At 38.8% G+C, this 17,958-nt stretch overlaps 1 long non-coding RNA gene across 1 annotated transcript; it reads right to left on the bottom strand.

Annotated features, from left to right (window-relative positions):
* Positions 1-254: 254 nt before the first annotated feature.
* On the bottom strand, positions 255-1,178 carry LOC128128039 (uncharacterized). The gene is made up of 3 exons (XR_008225597.1): positions 1,083-1,178; positions 522-986; positions 255-385 (listed from the first exon to the last, which is right to left on the bottom strand). It is a non-coding gene; the product is annotated as an uncharacterized LOC128128039 (long non-coding RNA).
* Positions 1,179-17,958: the final 16,780 nt, after the last annotated feature.

Raw genomic sequence — 17,958 nt, 5'->3', positions numbered from 1 at the left:
CCAACAAACTATACCTATTGTCCCAGATTATTCAGGAACTTTTTTTGTCCACATTAGGACCTTGAACAAGTATTTTTGTGCCTATAGAAGAGTCAACATTTTAAAGTTGACTTAACCTGTAAACCTACTATTGCCAACCCATAAGGACCTAATATGAAACAATGGGCATAGTTTGTTGGAGTTTTTCCCTTTATAACAATTATCAAGCATTATTTTAGTAGCAGGTGATGGAACATGATATGAAACTAACCTCCTTGGATGTTGTGCTTGTAGCAGGTGCATTTGATGTCTCTATTGGCCCAGGGAAAACAACTGTTACCCGGAATATGGTGGGCCATTACTGGTATTTGAACATTTCACGCTGCCTCTATTGTCATACACTCTTCTGTTTGTTTAAACAAGTTATTGGTGTATTAATAATTATTCATGTCAAAGTAAAGAGAGATACTTGCCACAAAGCATAAAGCACATACTATCAATACAAGCAGAAAGTAAAGAGAGAACAAGAACATAAAAAATACCTGCTTTCACGATCACGATCAGGTTCTCTAATTTCCCTTTCTTTTTCTTTTTCTTATTCTTTTTCTTTCTCTTTCTTTATCTTTAACCTCTCTATCATGGCTCTTTTCCCTGTCCCTTACACTCACATGTCTTTCTGATCTTGCTTCCACTTCGATGTGGTCTTTCATGTTCTTTCTCTTTCTCTTGATCTCTATCTTCCCTTTCTTTCTCAGGTTCACGTCCATGTTCCCTTTTTACCCTCACCCTGTCCCTCTCCCTATCCCTATCACCACCTCTGTCTCTTTCTCTTTCTCTATCTTTATCTCTACCCTTTCCATTTCTGTCCTCCTTGCTCCTATCTTTATCCCTATCTCTGTCTCTTGTTTCACGGGTACCCCTTTGTTTGTCTCTATCACTCCTAACCCCATCTTTTGGAGATGAACGATGGTGAGAAGAGCGTCTCATCATCCTTTTCTAATGGAGCCCTGCAATATTTATATTCATGCACATTCTCATGTTATGCATTCTCTCTCATATATGATATATCCAAATCCAAATGCTAATCAAATGGAAATGCTAACCTGTCTTACTCCCATGGTTGCGTACAATGGTGTCATCTTCTCATAAGGAACCTACAACCTCATATTCAGATCATTCTTAACTCTATATGTATGATAATAAGTAAAATTGTGTATTTAATTATTACCTTGGCTGTCACAAGCTCCCATAAAACAATCACAAAACTGAAAAGATCCGCCTTTTCATCATATTGTTGATGATTTATAACCTACAAACCACGACAATACATAAGTAGCTCCATTCATCACGGTAAATTTAGAGTTTAGAGGATGATTCACAAATTAGTTAGGGTTTATCAGTGAAAAAGGAAATATCTTCAAATATTGTATGTTCCAGTCTTTGCTGTCATAACTCCCCCTTGACTTAGAAACGTGGCAACCCCAAAATCTGCCACCTTCACAACCTAAAATTAAAATGTTAAATTAAATTTAAAAAAACAGAGAAACGTCTAAGAAGCTAATAAGACAACACCATTAATTTATATTGTTTAATATTTGGCTCCACACTAGCCTTTATACGCTCATATGCTGCCAATAAGATAATCCAAAATCCAAAACACATGATAAACATATTACAACAATTATTGTGATGGTTAATATAGGGGTTTAAAAAATAAAACTTACATCATCAACATATTTGTAAAAGCTAACATGAATATTCAAACCAAATTGCTTCTAAGTTTCAAACATAAATAAAAGAAATTAAAAAAAAGACTTATAGCACACTAAATGTACCTTCACCTGTTGATTTTGCCAACACCGGCACACCACATGAAGCCACCATGACTATCCTTGAATCTTAAAAGAATATTTGTTCTATTGCCTGTCCCACTCCAATCCACTTCCCTAGTTGCATGTGCTATCAAACTCCATCTAATTGTCCTTGCACAACCGAACAAAAAAAGATGACAATTAAAGATATAGTTATGTCAATTTCAGGAAAAAAATACCCACCTGACCATTTATAGAGTCTATATCATAAGTTCAACCTTGGTCCCTGAGTTATTAAATCTTTAAATCTAACTACTCAGTTGTTAGTTTTTTGTAAATATACTTAAATATATAGATATGCATATGCATATACATATAATAAATTACAAATTTGGACCGTATGGTGTGTTTTTTATTAGTTTGGCCCAAGGGCAAAATGGTCATATTTAAAAAAACTAACAGGTGAGTAGTTAGATTTAACGATTCAATGACTCAAGCACCAAGGCTACATATAAAATGAAACCACAAGGACCAGCCGTGCAACAAAAATCAAAATTGGATTCCACCAAACTATAAGGTCCATTTATGTAATTTACTAAGGTAGGAAAGTTTTTGCAGTATTTATGGATTTCAAATTTTTTTTTCCATGAAACATATATGTATGCACCCTAAGATAATTTCCATAAAAACACTTTAATTCATGTGCTAACACTATTACAAATAAACATAGCATTTATTGGTAAAACAGAAAAAAAAAAAAAAAAAAAAAAAAAAAAAAAAAAAAAAAAGTTTACATACAGGGTACTTTGGACAATATGTTGGTTTGGTCATGATGTATATGATATGTAATAACTTAAATAGACATCAAGTGACAACCATAAAATATAACTTCACAAAAAGAGACATTAAGTCACAAAAGGGGTATTTTGGTCAATACATCAGGGTTGTCTTGAGGCATAAGATAGAAGGGATGAAATAGGCATAAAGTCATAGACAAAACTTGTACTAGTTAGCCTTTATAAGCTCGGATGCTACCTACATGACAATCCAAAAACACATATAAGCATAAAAATCAGTCCATGAAGCACATAGAAAGAAAATAAAAAAAAAAAAAAGATAGATAAGCAGGAAGAATGTAGGGTAGAAAAGTAACACTTTAACTCATGTATTGTCTCTATGAGAAAATAACCAAGAAGGGGAACATCGTCAAAACAACAATAAAAAGAAAACAGTTTAACTGTTGTTGTGTTGAATTGTTGTTGCGCCTATCGACATCTGTAAATTATAAGTTGTATAATCAGTTAGATTTATAGATGATAATACCAAAATCTGAATGTGGACATGGATGGACTTACTGTTGATCCACAGTTACCATCACCCACTTTGTTGTCCCACTGATCAATGATTGCAGACATTGCTTATTCAGTGTACGAGCTTGCTTATTCAACTGCTCTGGTCGACTCAATACCTGAGTGACCAAACAAAACATGCATTTTTATGGAAATTAAAAGTAATAAAAAATTATGAGGTCTAACAGACTAAGAAAAAAACAATAGGTTTGGTTATCAGTAAGAATAATGAAAGATAACTTAATTCGGCAGCATTTTTTTGACTAATCAGATTAGAAGCACTCAAAAGTTATAACTTGAATTAAACCAATATAATTTTATAATCTCTTATCTATCAGATCATGTGACTTTCTACAAATGGTTTACTGCATGTAATAAAATAAACCACTAATTAGTAATTAAACAAATGACAAATTTGGAAATCTATTGTTTTAAACCATTTTACGACTACATACTTGTAACCATTTTTGAGAACATAAGAAGGAAGGTTAACCAACTATACACTTGGAAGGCAATAAAGAAATTTTTATTTAAAGAATTTAACATACCTGTAATTGGTGCCTGAATTATTAGGAAATTATGAAATTAGCATATCAAAAATATGCTAATTTTTTTTCAAAAATATGGTACCTGGATACAATAGGAAAGAAAGTGTGACAATTCTTTCTTCAAGATGTTACGAATAAATCCATATATCTTTTCAACATAAACAGCAAGTTGCTTCTTAAAAAGGAAAGCTGAGTATTTGGCCTCCACATGGTGCACTATACTAATAATGGAGGTTGGCTGCAGGGGTTTTTGAGGAGCTGAACTTAAAGTCGTTTGAATCAGAAAAAACAATGTTGAAGTAAAAGAGAGCCAATTAAGCCATGTGTTTGATGTCTTCTTCTTTTTTTTCTATGAAAATACAACTAACATGTAAATACTTGAATTATGCAAGTAGTTAATCTTTCTGCAGTTTTTATAAAGATAATTCTTTTTAAATAAAATTAATAAATACCTGAGAGCTTGAGAACGAGATGCAGAAACTGGAATAACATTTATTTTCCTTCCATTTTGGCAATAAATAACACGACAACGAAGAGCTTGAATCCTTAATAACTTTTCAAGCTCCTTGACAGGTGGCACCGACAAATACAAATTCAACCACTCAATTATAGCAAAATACTTTCATTAATACGAATTCATTTAAAAAAAACTTACTAAACCAGGCTTGTGAATGTTAAAAGCGTAACACTAATTTGTTGTGACTTCTTCATCTTCTGTAACAACATGCTTTTCACTTTTCATCTCAGATTTTTTATCAATTATAGAAGACGCCCATTTGACCAAAGTCTTCCGAAGTCCTTCTCCACCCCATCGATACTCAATATGTGAATGATGATATAAATAAAAAACATATGGATTATCTTTAGAATGAGAAGAAGAACAATACAAATCCGCTCCGCTATTACAAATAAACGCAACAAAATCCGCAAGATTCACCCCTTTCTTCACTAAAAACGAATGAACTTATGCAATTTGTAAAGAAGTTGCCAATAAAACATGAAATGAAAATAAATATTTAACGAGACTAACCCGATGTATGTCTACTGGGCCTCCGTTTTTCGTGGCAACCATTGGTAACCCATGAGCAGCAACCTATTTTATAAAAAATAAATAAATAAATTGGTAACAAAATAAAAGTGGTGAAACTGTGTAGAGTTACCTCAATTAAACTGAGTCCAAATGGTTCAATGAAATTTGGATTGACGAAAACACCCCGCAAAAACAAAAACAAAAACAAAGTTAAAACATGGTTCATGTTACATTATGTTTGTGAAAAGACAAAAATGCCCTCTGTCATACCTTGGTTTTTGCTGCTAATCAGTATATATCAGGGACATCACTCAATTTATGATGTTTAGGTTAGGCGACTTGACCATAAAGATCATATTTATCAATCATTTTAATAATTGAAAGAAGCATTGAAGCACTTGTGCATGACATCTCATCAACATTATCTCTATTACCCATAATTTATGTCTGCACAAAAAAAGTAAAAAGTATTAACTAATCACTAAAAAGATCCAATCAGAAAAGGGTAAATATGGAAACATACAACATTAGCAAGCTTCCTTAATGGGCGACACTCCCAAATGCTTTGACCAAAGTTGCAAGGTTCTTTTCGGAAAAATAAATAGTTAAGGGTTTTACCTAGCCCCATGGTGTGTGAAAGGATGAAACCAAGTCCCTTATCCCCTGACCTCACTTTTGTGATTGACTGTATAATATTTTCCACAAGAACCTAATGCCTGCAACCTGCAGGGAGAGAAAGGTAAATTAAGCAACAAAAGCTCATAATCAGTGTACAACTATAACAAATGAATAAGTAGGAGTGGGAGCTTTGTTATTTGACGAATATGTGATCTGGAAAGCAGCTGGAGTTCCTCTATCCACCATTGAAGGATTCACATATCAATTCTAATAATTCACAGTGATTCACAATTCATATAACTCCCTGTTAGATGAATAAAACAAAAGTCCACAGAGTTAGATGCGTTGGATTATTTCGATTATGATTACTTAATATTTTCACTGAAACTAATCAATTGACATAAGCAAAAAAAAAAAAAGACAATCTAATTACTAATAGGTAATATCGCAACTTATACCCTGAGGAATCAATTTCATAATCCAAGCAGCAAAAATTACAAATCAACCATAGTTCCAAACACCATTAAATGAAGTAGAAGCAAGAAAGAAGAAAAAGCGGAACTTTACTAACCATTACTATGGTCAAGCGAGTCAGATAAGAAAAAAGTGGAACTCGATTAGCTTGGAGAGGAGCGTGAACGAAGACTAGTTACCGTTTCTAACTAATTTCCTAATTTCTCTCATGTCTCCTCGTCTTCTGTTAACCACATCTACACTTCATTGCAATCAGCATCTTCGTGATTCCAAAGGAATGAGACATGATCAATTCTAGCTTTGCCCAAAAACCCTAGCTTCCGTGGCCCTATGAGCATTCAGTGACAAACGAGACCCTAACCCTTTGATTTCAAATTTATGGTCCGGTGACCAGAAACCCTTCGATTTCAGTAGGAACCGAAACCCAAGTTCCAGCAATAGTTGACTTTGTTGCCCTATGAATGTAAAGTGTTCGATTTCTGGTGAGAAATGAAGCAATAAGGATCGATGTAGGGAGGATGTGGATCATAATTTGAGGGATGAAAAACCCTAAATTGAGGGCGTGAGTCGATTTCTGGTATGGAAAGTCGGTTGGGTGCTTATAAAAAGCTTTGAGAAGCATCTGAGTCGGTGTTCTTATCAAAAGCTTTGAGAAGCTTTGAGAAGCATCACAAGTCGTAACAACAATAGGTGCATTCTTCATGTTTCTTCTCTTTTCGTCTCTGTCTCAGAGGGAGACTAGGGCTTCAAATTTCTTGATCTTCAGAGTGACAGTAGAGCAGAGATACGATGAGACGATTAACAAGTAAGGTCAGGAGTAGCGGAGAAGCGGATCGGAGAGGAGGGAGAGGAGAGAATCGATTGCGAAGGTGAAAGATAAAAAGAAGGTACAAAAGAACAAGGCGGGTTTTCAAAAATTTTGGGATTTCATTTTTGCCTGTATCTGCTAAACGCGCGTTCATTAAAATTATAAAGCGACACTTATAGAGAACAAGCATTTAAGATACAGTGCCCTCCGTGTTTTTAATTTTTTTCTTATGACACTAAGTCAAGGGCACGTAATAATGCATGACCTAAATCCTTAAATTTTTTGAAGAGATGACACTTTTTTAATGTCACTCTCTTTTTCGTAACATTAATCAATGAGTGTCGTGATTTGCGCATCGTAAAAGGGTCTTTTCTTGTCGTGACCCTTGGTGCTAGCCTCTTGATCTACAAGTCTCCTTCACAAAGTTCACTCCTCAAAGCTCCAAACACTTCTCCAAGCTCACACTCACGGATATTAGGGCTCCTGGGACTCTCTGGGGGATTAGGGGTCTGGGTGAAGGACATAAAGTCCTTTAAATAGGGGGCAACCCTGAAGATTAGGGTTTTTCTCATTCCAGCACCAACTCGTCGAGTCCAGCTTCCGACTCGGTGAGTTGGTCACTAAATCCACGATCCAAATCCGCTCTGACTCGTCGAGTAAGCGTACCTACTCGTCGAGTCCTTTCTTGGAAATTACACTTTAACCCTTTAAATCCTACTTCTGAAATTCGGGATGTTACAAAAGAACTTCATTAGAGATCTTGGAAATGTACCAGCTATAAAGGAGCCTATGGAGATTTTATGTGATAGTGAAAGTGCAGTTGCCTTAGCCAAGGAACCAAGAGATCACAGAAGATCCAAACATATCAACATAAAATACCATTTCATCAGATATCGAATAGAAGAAGGACTCCTTGTGGCAAAGAGGGTATCCTCGGATGAGAACCATTCAGATCCCCTCACGAAGGGACTAGGTAGGGTTAAGCATCTTCAGTATGTGAGGCACATAGGGCTAAAGGATGATATTAGTTTTAGAAATTAGATAGCTTTGAAATTTGTAAAGTGTAATTGACATTTGATGATAAATAAAAGTTGTTGTTTATTTGTAAGTAAAGTGTTGCTATCTTCTGTCAATCGTTTACTATCATTTCATTTTGCATGTTTTGACTTCAAGAATAATTATCTTATGGTATATCATATTATTCAAATTCTCCACGGTCGGTCATATGTTGGAAGTAGGTATGAATCAGACTGTCATGAAGTTGGCTTGTAGATGTCTAAGGTGTTGTACATAGCAAGAGTTTCTACAACATTCATGAGTGCTCATAAGTTTTGAGTATTAGATTCAACCCAAGCTCACTTGTATCACTTCATGGAATTTATCTCGAGTGATCGTGAGACGGTAATATCATATAAGTCTTCAAACCTAGAGATATGAGTCGTTGACTATGAGTTGGTTATACATTGATTGTACAAAAACGCATTGGTAACTCGATGTTATAAAATGTGCCTTGGCGTATAATTCAACAAGTAGTGGAACAAGCATATGAGTCAAAGTTTATCTGTTCCTTCTTGGATTAGAAGCGATATCTGGTCCCCTCGATGATTTTGTGTTGACCTATGTACCGGGCTCGGTTAGAACTAAAGTGATGTGTTCGATTAAGTTCTATGTCAAACAAATCGGAAACCGGGAAACAAACTGTTGGACAATAAGTACAACATTGTTCCACGTATTTGTCCGACTAATATCTAGAACAAAGGATTATATGATCACTTATCTTAAATGGCGTATCATCATCATCTCTGTTCCGCGAGACTTTGAAAGAGCTACGACTGCTGATCGATTCCTTAAGTCACTCTTGTAGTTATTGTAGTGACAAAAGAACATGGTTTGGCATGCAGAATTAAAGTTTGCACAATGAACATGGTGATTTGGGTGTTCAAGAGATGTATTGATTATATATGGTGTTACAAAAAGGATCTAGATCTAGACTACATAAATAACACACACTTACACACTCAACTTTTACATCCCTCAAGCACACCTCTACAAATGGACAAACCCACCCTATATAGAGGTGTTTACATGTCTCTCTCTCACTCTCACTAACACATGGTTCTAAAGGCTAATGTACCACATGCAAGTGGCTCTACACAAGTCAAACCATTACAAATTCATACATGAAGAACTTTGCACCCCAACATTCTCCCCTCAAAGTTAGGAATGGATGACCCACTTTAAATCTTCCAAAATCAAGCAACTACACAGTTCGAGTATCAAAGGTGACACATGTCGAAACAAACTGCAATCTTCAATTCTTCAATTTGGGCTCTAGGATATGAGACCATACAAACTGAGCATCAACGAATGATCAAGAGTATCCCAAACTCCAAATAATCACCCTAAAGTTGAGCATAAAAACAGACCCCACAAATCTTCAATAAAACCAAACCCATTTCGAATACATCACTTCCGAACTTCCAATCACATCATCTCGTAGGCTTCAAAACTTCAAGATCACTTCGGTCTTCAAATCCGCGTAATAAGAAAAATTCAAGTTCGAATTTTCATATAAAACTTCTCCCCCTTTTTATAATCAAAATTTTGATTATGAAACTCCCAAGGAAAAAGAACGTGCTCTATTCGGAATTTTTCGTGTCAAAACTCCCCCTTAACATGTGGCATAAACTTTGTGCTTCAATCCGAAAAATCCAAAAAAAATAATCAATTTTTAGCTTCGTTCATAGATCGCCTTTGACAAAATTTCTCAAAAATGGGTAGAAATTTTCAATTTCAAAATTCTGCAATGACCCGTTGCGCCCAAAACAGCCAAATATGCAAAATTCTCCCCATTTTCCAAAGCTGGGTAGAAAGCGTCAATTTGCACAAACTGTAGGGGCCTGAAATGCATAATCTTCAATTTTCAACAAAAAACAGTCCTTTTCGAATTTGGGTGCAAACTGCCAAAAATTTAAAACCTGAGGGAATATTTTCGAAAATTCTTCCCTTTGTGCACAATTCATACGAAGAATCCCCCAAACATACGAAGCTTCAAAAAAATTTCGAATTTGGGTGAAAAGTGTCAAACATTCGAAACTTAGGTTAATTTTCGAAGTGTCAAAAATTCAAAGGTTCAGGGGTTTCACATATGAACAGTAACCCTTCGTATGAAAAATTCAAAGGTTCAGGGGTTTGACACTGTTCAAATTTATTGGATCGGGCTTGTCAAAAATTCAAAGGTTCAGGGATTTGGATCGGGCTTGATCAACGAAAAAATTATTGGATCATAATAAGTGGGTTTTCCAAAGAAAATTTGATCCAACGAGACAAACGATCATGAATCAAAAACGCAACGCACGATTTCAATGAAATTAAGAGAGATCATAGAGAAAGACTCACCAAAATTGCTCAAATTGCGACAAAAATTGCCAAACCGAGAATCGTTCTTCAAAAATCACCTTGATCTTGAAGACCCGCTCTGATACCAATTGTAGTGACAAAAGAGCATGGTTTGGCATGCGAAATTAAATTTTGCACAATGAACATGGCGATTTGGGTGTTCAAGAGATGTATTGATTGTATATGGTGTTACAAAAAGGATCTAGACTACAAAAATAACACACACTTATACACTCAAATTTTACATCCCTCAAGCACACCTCTACAAATGGACAAACCCACCTTATATAGAGGTGTTTACATGTCTCTCTCTCACTCTCACTAACACATGGTTCTAAAGGCTAATACACCACATGCAAGTGGGTCTACACAAGTCAAACCATTACAAATTCATACATGAAGAACTTTGCACCCCAACATTCTCCCCTCAAAGTTAGGAATAGATGACCCACTTCAAATCTTCCAAAATCGAGCAACTACACAGTTCGAGCATCAAAGGTGACACATGTCGAAACAAAATCGGCACTATGTGTAGAACAAGAGGGATAGTCGATTTTGAGTGATAGTGTACTTCTCTTAAAGTTATTACAAGAGTTGTGGTGTTGTGTGAAACATTTGAGGCATCACATTTAAGGTGTTAGGCTCACAAGGTTCTCAAGGAATCCATGCAATAAGAAAGGTATGTTCTCCAACTAGCTTTTATGTTTCAAAGTTCCCCATGCCATGCTAGTTAGGTTAAGAACTTTGGAAAATCAATTTGCATGTATCTTAGTAAAACATAGATCCAAGGTTTCTAGGGTTGCATGTACACCTTAGGAGTGTTAGAATGCTCAAAACGCATCAGGTAAGTCCCCTAGATTTTTTAATCAAGAGATGTGAAACAAGATATATTTCAGCCTGAAAGATAAAGTGTTCTACTAAGTGATAAACAAAGAAAAGTTACTAACACAAGTGAACTATCGCTAAGAAGAAATAAGTAGCAACACTTGGAATGAATCATAACAATTGCATCATAATAATCAAAGTAAATACAACCATTACATTAAGATATGAATATTTACATCGGTTCGAAATATGGTTTGTATACATCAAAAGTATAACAAAGTATAAATGACGTATCTCTAAATGCTCAATCTTCTCAAAACGCTGCGATAGTACTTATCTACTGATTTCCTGAGAATACAAGCGATTTTGAAAGAGTATCAGCATTAAGCTGGTGAGTTCATAAGATGTTTTAATAATGAAAAACAGTCAATGAATATGTAGAATGTATGTATGTTTCCCAAGAAAATCCAATATTTTCTTACATATATGCTTGTTACTGTGTTCTATATTAGTGTATCAAGTACTGGTTTGTACGCCTAGCTACCACTAGTTGTATCGTATATCACTGTTTTTAATGAAAACCCTGGTTACTACCAGTAAGTAATGTATGTTCTGTTTGAAAATCCTGGTCACCACCAGTATGTATAGTAGTTTTATTATTTAAAATAAAACTGAGTATTGTATCCCTGGAATCCTCCAGTAGAATGTATAACAGTTCTATTTATTAAAATAAAGCTCATGAAGAATGAGAACTCGTAAAAAAAAGGTTAGTTTATACTATTGTGAGTTCGTATAACCGTGCTTGATATGACTGATGACCTCATCGACGTTCTTTAGGTGTCGTACGGTATGATATTTGTTACCCCAGGCATGCCTGTCTAACTGTAGCTAGCAGTTTAGGTGCTAACTACTAGCTGCATATATGTATTTAATATAGATGCATTTATGTATTTAACATATATGCATCTATATTAGCGGTTTCGTTAGATATAGTATTAGAAAAACACTTGCTTTTGGTTAAGGAATGTTACCGGGACTTGATTGATTTGGGGAAAGTGGTTTTTCAGTCAAGTTTACCACTTAGGGAGGGTTTGTGGCCGTGAATGGGATTTACGGCCGTGAACTGTTCTCGACCATGAACAGCCCCTTGAAGGGTTTACGGTCGTGAACGGTGTTCTTGAAGGAAATATGAATTTTTGATGGGTGTACAGCCGTAAACATTTTGCTACCCTTGAAGGTTTGAAGATTTGAAGGGTGTACAACCATAAACTCAAGAACAGCAACACTTGATCTTGATGAATAACTGATGATTTGATGCTCCAAAACGAGTTACAAGGCGGATACAACGATAAATGAAGAGAAATCTTGTGTTTCCTTGTGTTTTCGGGTGATGATTTTTAGAGAGAGAAAGTGTGTTCGCTGCCAGAAAAATCTAAATGAGGGTAGGGATCATGTATATATAGGGGGTTCAGGGTCAGTGGTGTGGTCCACCAGCCGTTAAGTGTTGCTGTTTTTCTAACATATATGTATTTAATATAGATGCATATATGTATTTAAACATATAATCATATATTGCTAGCTTATCTGGGTGCTGGCATACCCCTTCGGCCCTATCGACCAGTATTAGGGTCTATCCTACCCCTCCTATCACATATCACATAACATCAAAACAGACTAACACATAAACATAACAGATAGCGACATACCATATAGTTATCACAAAGACAATCATCTCTACTATAACTCTTACTAGTGGTCTGGCCTTGGTTCCTTAGACCCATTTCTACTGGAAGGTAACTCACCTCGCATTGCTGAAGTCCCGCAGATAAGACCCTAAGTGCTGAATGACAGATTCCCGAACTGTCAACATCAAAACAACATCCAATTAATAATTAGGTTCCAACACATAACCATAAGTCTATGCTTGGGTTAAAAGACTACCATACCCCCATCTTAGCTTCATTCAAGCTCAAGGCCCAATCCAAAGGCCTAAAGGTCAAACTATGAATCAAAGCCCAACATATGGCCCAATTTTCCAAATTGGGCCCAAACCTTTACATGGTCTTACCTTAAGGCCCAACCATTTATTCTAGTCCAAACTTTTGGTTTTCCAATGGTCCAACATCTCATAATCACCAAGGCCCAGTTATGGCCCATCTATGGCCTAATTTTCAAAATTGGGCCCAAACCCCTCACACGGGCCTTACCTTAAAGCCCATCCAAATATTCTAGTCCAGATTCTTGTTCTTGGATGGCTCATCACAAGCCCAATCACTAAATCCCAATAGAAAGGCCCAACTCAAGGCCCAAGTAAAATTAGGATTTTCACATAAAATGACAATTATGGTTAAGTGTTTCTTACTTAATCCATTAGGGACTTAATTCATTAAGTCCATCAGTCTACCAGGTCAACTTATAATGTGATCAGGATTAATTCATGATTCCAATTCCAATGGTCCAAACTTGCGGGTCCCGACAATTCCAAATTAACATATACAAAATTAGGGTTTTCTAAACCCTACTTAGGTTTTCCAATCCATTCACATCCCAATTAGTCCATTTATTAAACTTTTAGGTTAATTAACTATTAATTAAGTGGGGCACCATCCACTACCACCTCGGGTGGTGGTGGTCAATGACGGCTTACGGCGGCGGCCACCACCTTACTGTGGTGGTTATGGTAATAGTCCAATTATGTCCAACCATCCCAAAAGCAGTCTAAACACAAGCAAAATCACACCGCCACCCAACACGACAACTGGTGGCGGCAAAAGGCGGAAGCCACCACCTCATGGTGGTGGTTATGAGTTTTCTTTTGATTATTCTGTCACCAATTACAATTTTACAATGCAATGTCCCAAAATAAACACACACACAATAAATAAACACACACACACATAACCACCCTTATGGAAGCCGACGGTGGTACAAGGTGGCAGCCACCACCTCACGGTGGTGGTGGTGGATTTCTTGGTTTTCTGGCCAAACATGTAACACCCCGAGATTCAGGTGCATATCTTTCATCCTTGTTCTTTATTGTATTGTCATGTTTAGTCCTTGAGTGGAGAATGTATAGCAAGTGAGTATGTTGGGCGTACCAAGGGGGTACGCTGCGCGTACTCACGCGCTTAATTTGGACGCGGAGTCGGCAAGGTATGGTGGGCGTACCTAGAGTTAAGTCGGGCGTACCCGGCCCAAGTGCAAAAACCCTAATCCTCCTTGTGCACTATTTAAAGGGTGTTATGGCTCATTCCTTAGCCTCCATATCAGTGAGTGAAACCCTAAAAGAGAGCCCCATCGTTCTTAGTGTGTGAGAGTGTTGATTTGAGCTTGTTGGTGCTTTAGAGGCTTGGTGAAGAAGAAGGAAAGGAGAACTTGGAGGCTAAAGCTTGAGGTGCCATTTTGGATCTGAGATCTACAGAGGAAAGAGCTACTCTTGGAGGTATAAAGTTCAAAACTTTCCTCTTCTTTTGGTTGTTGTTGTATGTGTCATTTTTAGGTCTAAAAACCCCAAAGGTGGAGACTTTATGAGTGTAAAGTACCCCATGGTCCGAGATCTATCCCTTTTCAGTGTTATTAGTGATGTAGAGCCATAAAGTTCCCATCTTGGATGTTACTTTGGAGTCATGCATGTGTTTTAAGCCTTCTAGAGTTGAAGGTTGGATCATTTTGGGAGTTAGTGACTTGTTCAGCCATGCAAAGGCTTAAAGTCATCAACTTTATGGATTAAGAGGCTTAGAAGGGGCCAGATCTAAAATATGGACGTAGGTCTTAACTGATTAAGACCTCAACAGCAAGAGGGCTGATGCAGGGGAGTACACCGAGCGTAATTCCTAGTACGCGCCGCGTACTGGGAGGCGCTCCCCGATTCTATGGTGCAGCCGGGTACGCCCAACGTACACATCTGGTACGCGCAGTGTAACCTGGAGAGTTGACTTTTGGTTGACTTTTAGGGTATGGTCTATTGTGGGGCCTTTGAGCTATGGGAGGGGTAAAATGGTCTTTTACCCTTCTGAGAGTGTCATAAGAAAGCATAGTCTAGCCTTGAGAGTTATACTAAATAGAGTATTATTTTTATATGATTAGACGGAGGCTAGGCCAGCATTTACCGAGTCAGAGATTTACCGAGATACCCGAGGTGAGTCTTCTCACTATACTTTACCTAGTGTGGTAACAGAGTTATGAGACAGAGTATTATAGAGTTATATGCCAGTGTGATTGCATGTTATTATGTGTTGTGATTTATTGTGATATGTGATATGCATGATTCAGAGTTACAGAGTTGGGACTTTCGGGTCCCTAGAGTTAGGGCCAGAGGGCCCACAGAGAGTTGGGGCTGGAGGGCCCCACTGAGACACATTGACCAGAGGGTCAACAGAGCTACAGCCTCGAGTGGCTATTATGTGATTATTGTGGTATTTTGGGGAAACTCACTAAGGTTATGCTTACAGTGTTCAGTGTTATGTGTTTCAGGTACCGGTGATGACCGCGGGAAGGCGCCGGCTTGATTCGTACACACATATGGGAATTGGATGTATTTTGATCTTGGGAGACATTGTTATTTGAAAATTTGATGTTATGACGTTTTGTGAACGAATTGTTTAATTAAAAACGTGTTTTCAAAAGTGAAAAATTGTTTTAATTTTTACGGTGTTACAAGTTGGTATCAGAGCCTAGGTTTGAGGGATTCGGGTGCACCTTCGGGCGTATCTGAACTCAAACCGAGGATTTGAGAAAAAATTTGATAATAAAACAAGTGTTCAAAAGAAGAACTTGCGAGATAAACAGAGTAGAGTCGTGTGTACGAACAAGCAGCGCCCGAACGGTGATTTCCCAAAATACCATCATTATAAGTGTTATAATATATGATGTAATATGTTATCTGATGAGCTATGATATGCATGCTAGAGTAGACTAGGTATTCTTATTAGGACTAGAGTGGCCTGATATATGATGCCTGAGTCTAGGAGTCTTGCTGCTATGAATATTTCAGAGTGGTTAGGTAGCAGCGAGGAGGTTTTGAGAGATCTGTTGCGAGTATCATATGATTACAGAGAGTAGAGTGCTTGGGACTTAGGACTCTGGGAGGAGGACTTGGGGTGGATGCTGATGCGGTGTGGACGGTCGTATTGGGCCCGTACTACTGAAAACACCGGGTCAGTGCACAGTCCAAGTAAGAATCTTTGGAGTACCAGGGAACAAGTAGGATGGAGTACTCGAGTGTGAGTATACTCGAGCGAGTCCCTAGTATTATTCTTATGTTGTATTTCAGAGAGAGAGATCATGGTTGGGACTCGCCAGACATCAGGGACCAGTGACACTAGGGATGAGGAGATCCGTAGGATCATCCAGGAGGAGGTGGTTGCGGCCATCAGGGCAGAGATACCAGAGATGTTCGGGTCTATCAAGACCACGTTGATAGAGACATTTGATGAGAAGTACGTTGCTCTTTCTGAGGCTGTTGTTGCTGCAGCCACTATAGCCATAGCTGCGACGAGGTCGCAGGGTGGTGATGCGTTGCTGTTCCGAGAGTTCAACAACACGAAACCACCAGAGTTTGATGGGACCCAGGACCCGATTGCGGCGATGAGATGGATTTCAGACATAGAGGGGTGTTTCTTCACTTGCTCATCTCCTGAGCATTTGAGAGTCCGGTTCGCACTGAACCAGCTTCGCTTAAGGGCGAAGGACTGGTGGAAATTTGTGACGGCGCACTATACGCCTGCTGAGCTTGCAGCAGTGACCTGGGAGAGGCTCACTGCTATGTTCCGAGATGAGTACGTTCCCCAGGTGGAGAGGGAGCGTTTGGCCCAGGAGTTTCTGACCCTCAATCAGGGTAATGAGTCTGTTACTGTGATCACGAGGATGTTTCATGAGCGGGCGATGTTCTGCCCAGAGCACGTGTCCTCCGAGCAGGCACGTATGAGTCGATATTTGAGCATTCTGAGGAGGGACATACATGAGTTCGTGGCGAACTTGACATATCGAACATTTGTCGAGCCTCAGGCAAATGCCCGGAAGAGGGAGATAGAGCTGGAGACTCAGGCTAGGGAGGAGGCTGAGTCTCAGGGGAGGGATCGGCGACCGGCGCAGTCCCAGCCGGTAGCCAAGCGGGCCAAGCCCGCCGATTCGAGATCAGTGAACCAGAGGAGCCGCACTTGTGGCAAGTGCGGCAAGAGCCACGACGGAGTGTGCAGAGCAGGGTCTTGCTACAAATGTGGCAAGGAGGGGCATATGGCCAAGGACTCCCCCAAGGGGTTTGCAGTATGTTTTCACTGCAACCAGACCGGACACCGGAAGGCAGAGTGTTCACAGTTGCGGGGATCAGCACAGGGAGCACCTCAGGGATCTGCCCATGCCGCCATCAGAGCTATCGAGAGTCGGCCAGTGAAGGTCGAAGCGCCGAGGGCACGAGGGATAGCCTTTCAGTTGACCGCGGAGGAGGTCCGCGCAGCGCCCGATGTCGTGGCTGGTATGTATTCTTTCATGTATTTATTTTGATGTTGAGATATTGTGCTTATATTATATTATGCGTAGGTACTTTTCTTGTGAATTTTGTACCTGCCTTGGTGTTATTTGACTCGGGTGCGAGTCGGTCTTTTGTATCTTTGGCTTTTAGTCAGCATATCAGTGTTAGTCGTGAGGCGTTGAGCCGGCCTCTTAGAGTTTCCATAGCTGACGAAAGGGTGATTTATGCCACAGAGGTGATCCGAGAGTGTGTATTCGAGATTTTCGGTGTTGAGTTCCCGATTGATTTGATTCCTATTGCGATGGGTGATGTCTGTGTCATTGTGGGCATGGACTAGTTGAGTAGATTCGGTGCGGTTATCGACTGCGAGCGACAGCTGGTGACCATACAAGACCCTAGTGGGGGAGTTCTTACGGTGTACGGCGAGGGTACACGTTCTGGGTCAGCGTTTTGTTCGGCCGCTAGGGTGAGGTAGTGTCTACAGCAGGGCTGTAAGGGATTTGTGGCGTATATGATGGATACGCGGGTTGATTCAGGGAGACCGAGGTCAGTTGAGGAGGTTCCGATAGTGCGTGAGTTCCCGGATGTATTTCCAGAGGAGTTGTCGGGTGTGCCTCCCATGAGGCAAGTGGAGTTCAGTATCGATTT

Source organism: Lactuca sativa, chromosome 8 (genome assembly GCF_002870075.4).
Source record: "Lactuca sativa cultivar Salinas chromosome 8, Lsat_Salinas_v11, whole genome shotgun sequence".
Classification (NCBI taxonomy): Eukaryota; Viridiplantae; Streptophyta; class Magnoliopsida; order Asterales; family Asteraceae; genus Lactuca; species Lactuca sativa.
Note: the sequence above shows the minus strand (reverse complement) of the source record. Positions and strands in the feature narration are given on the sequence as shown.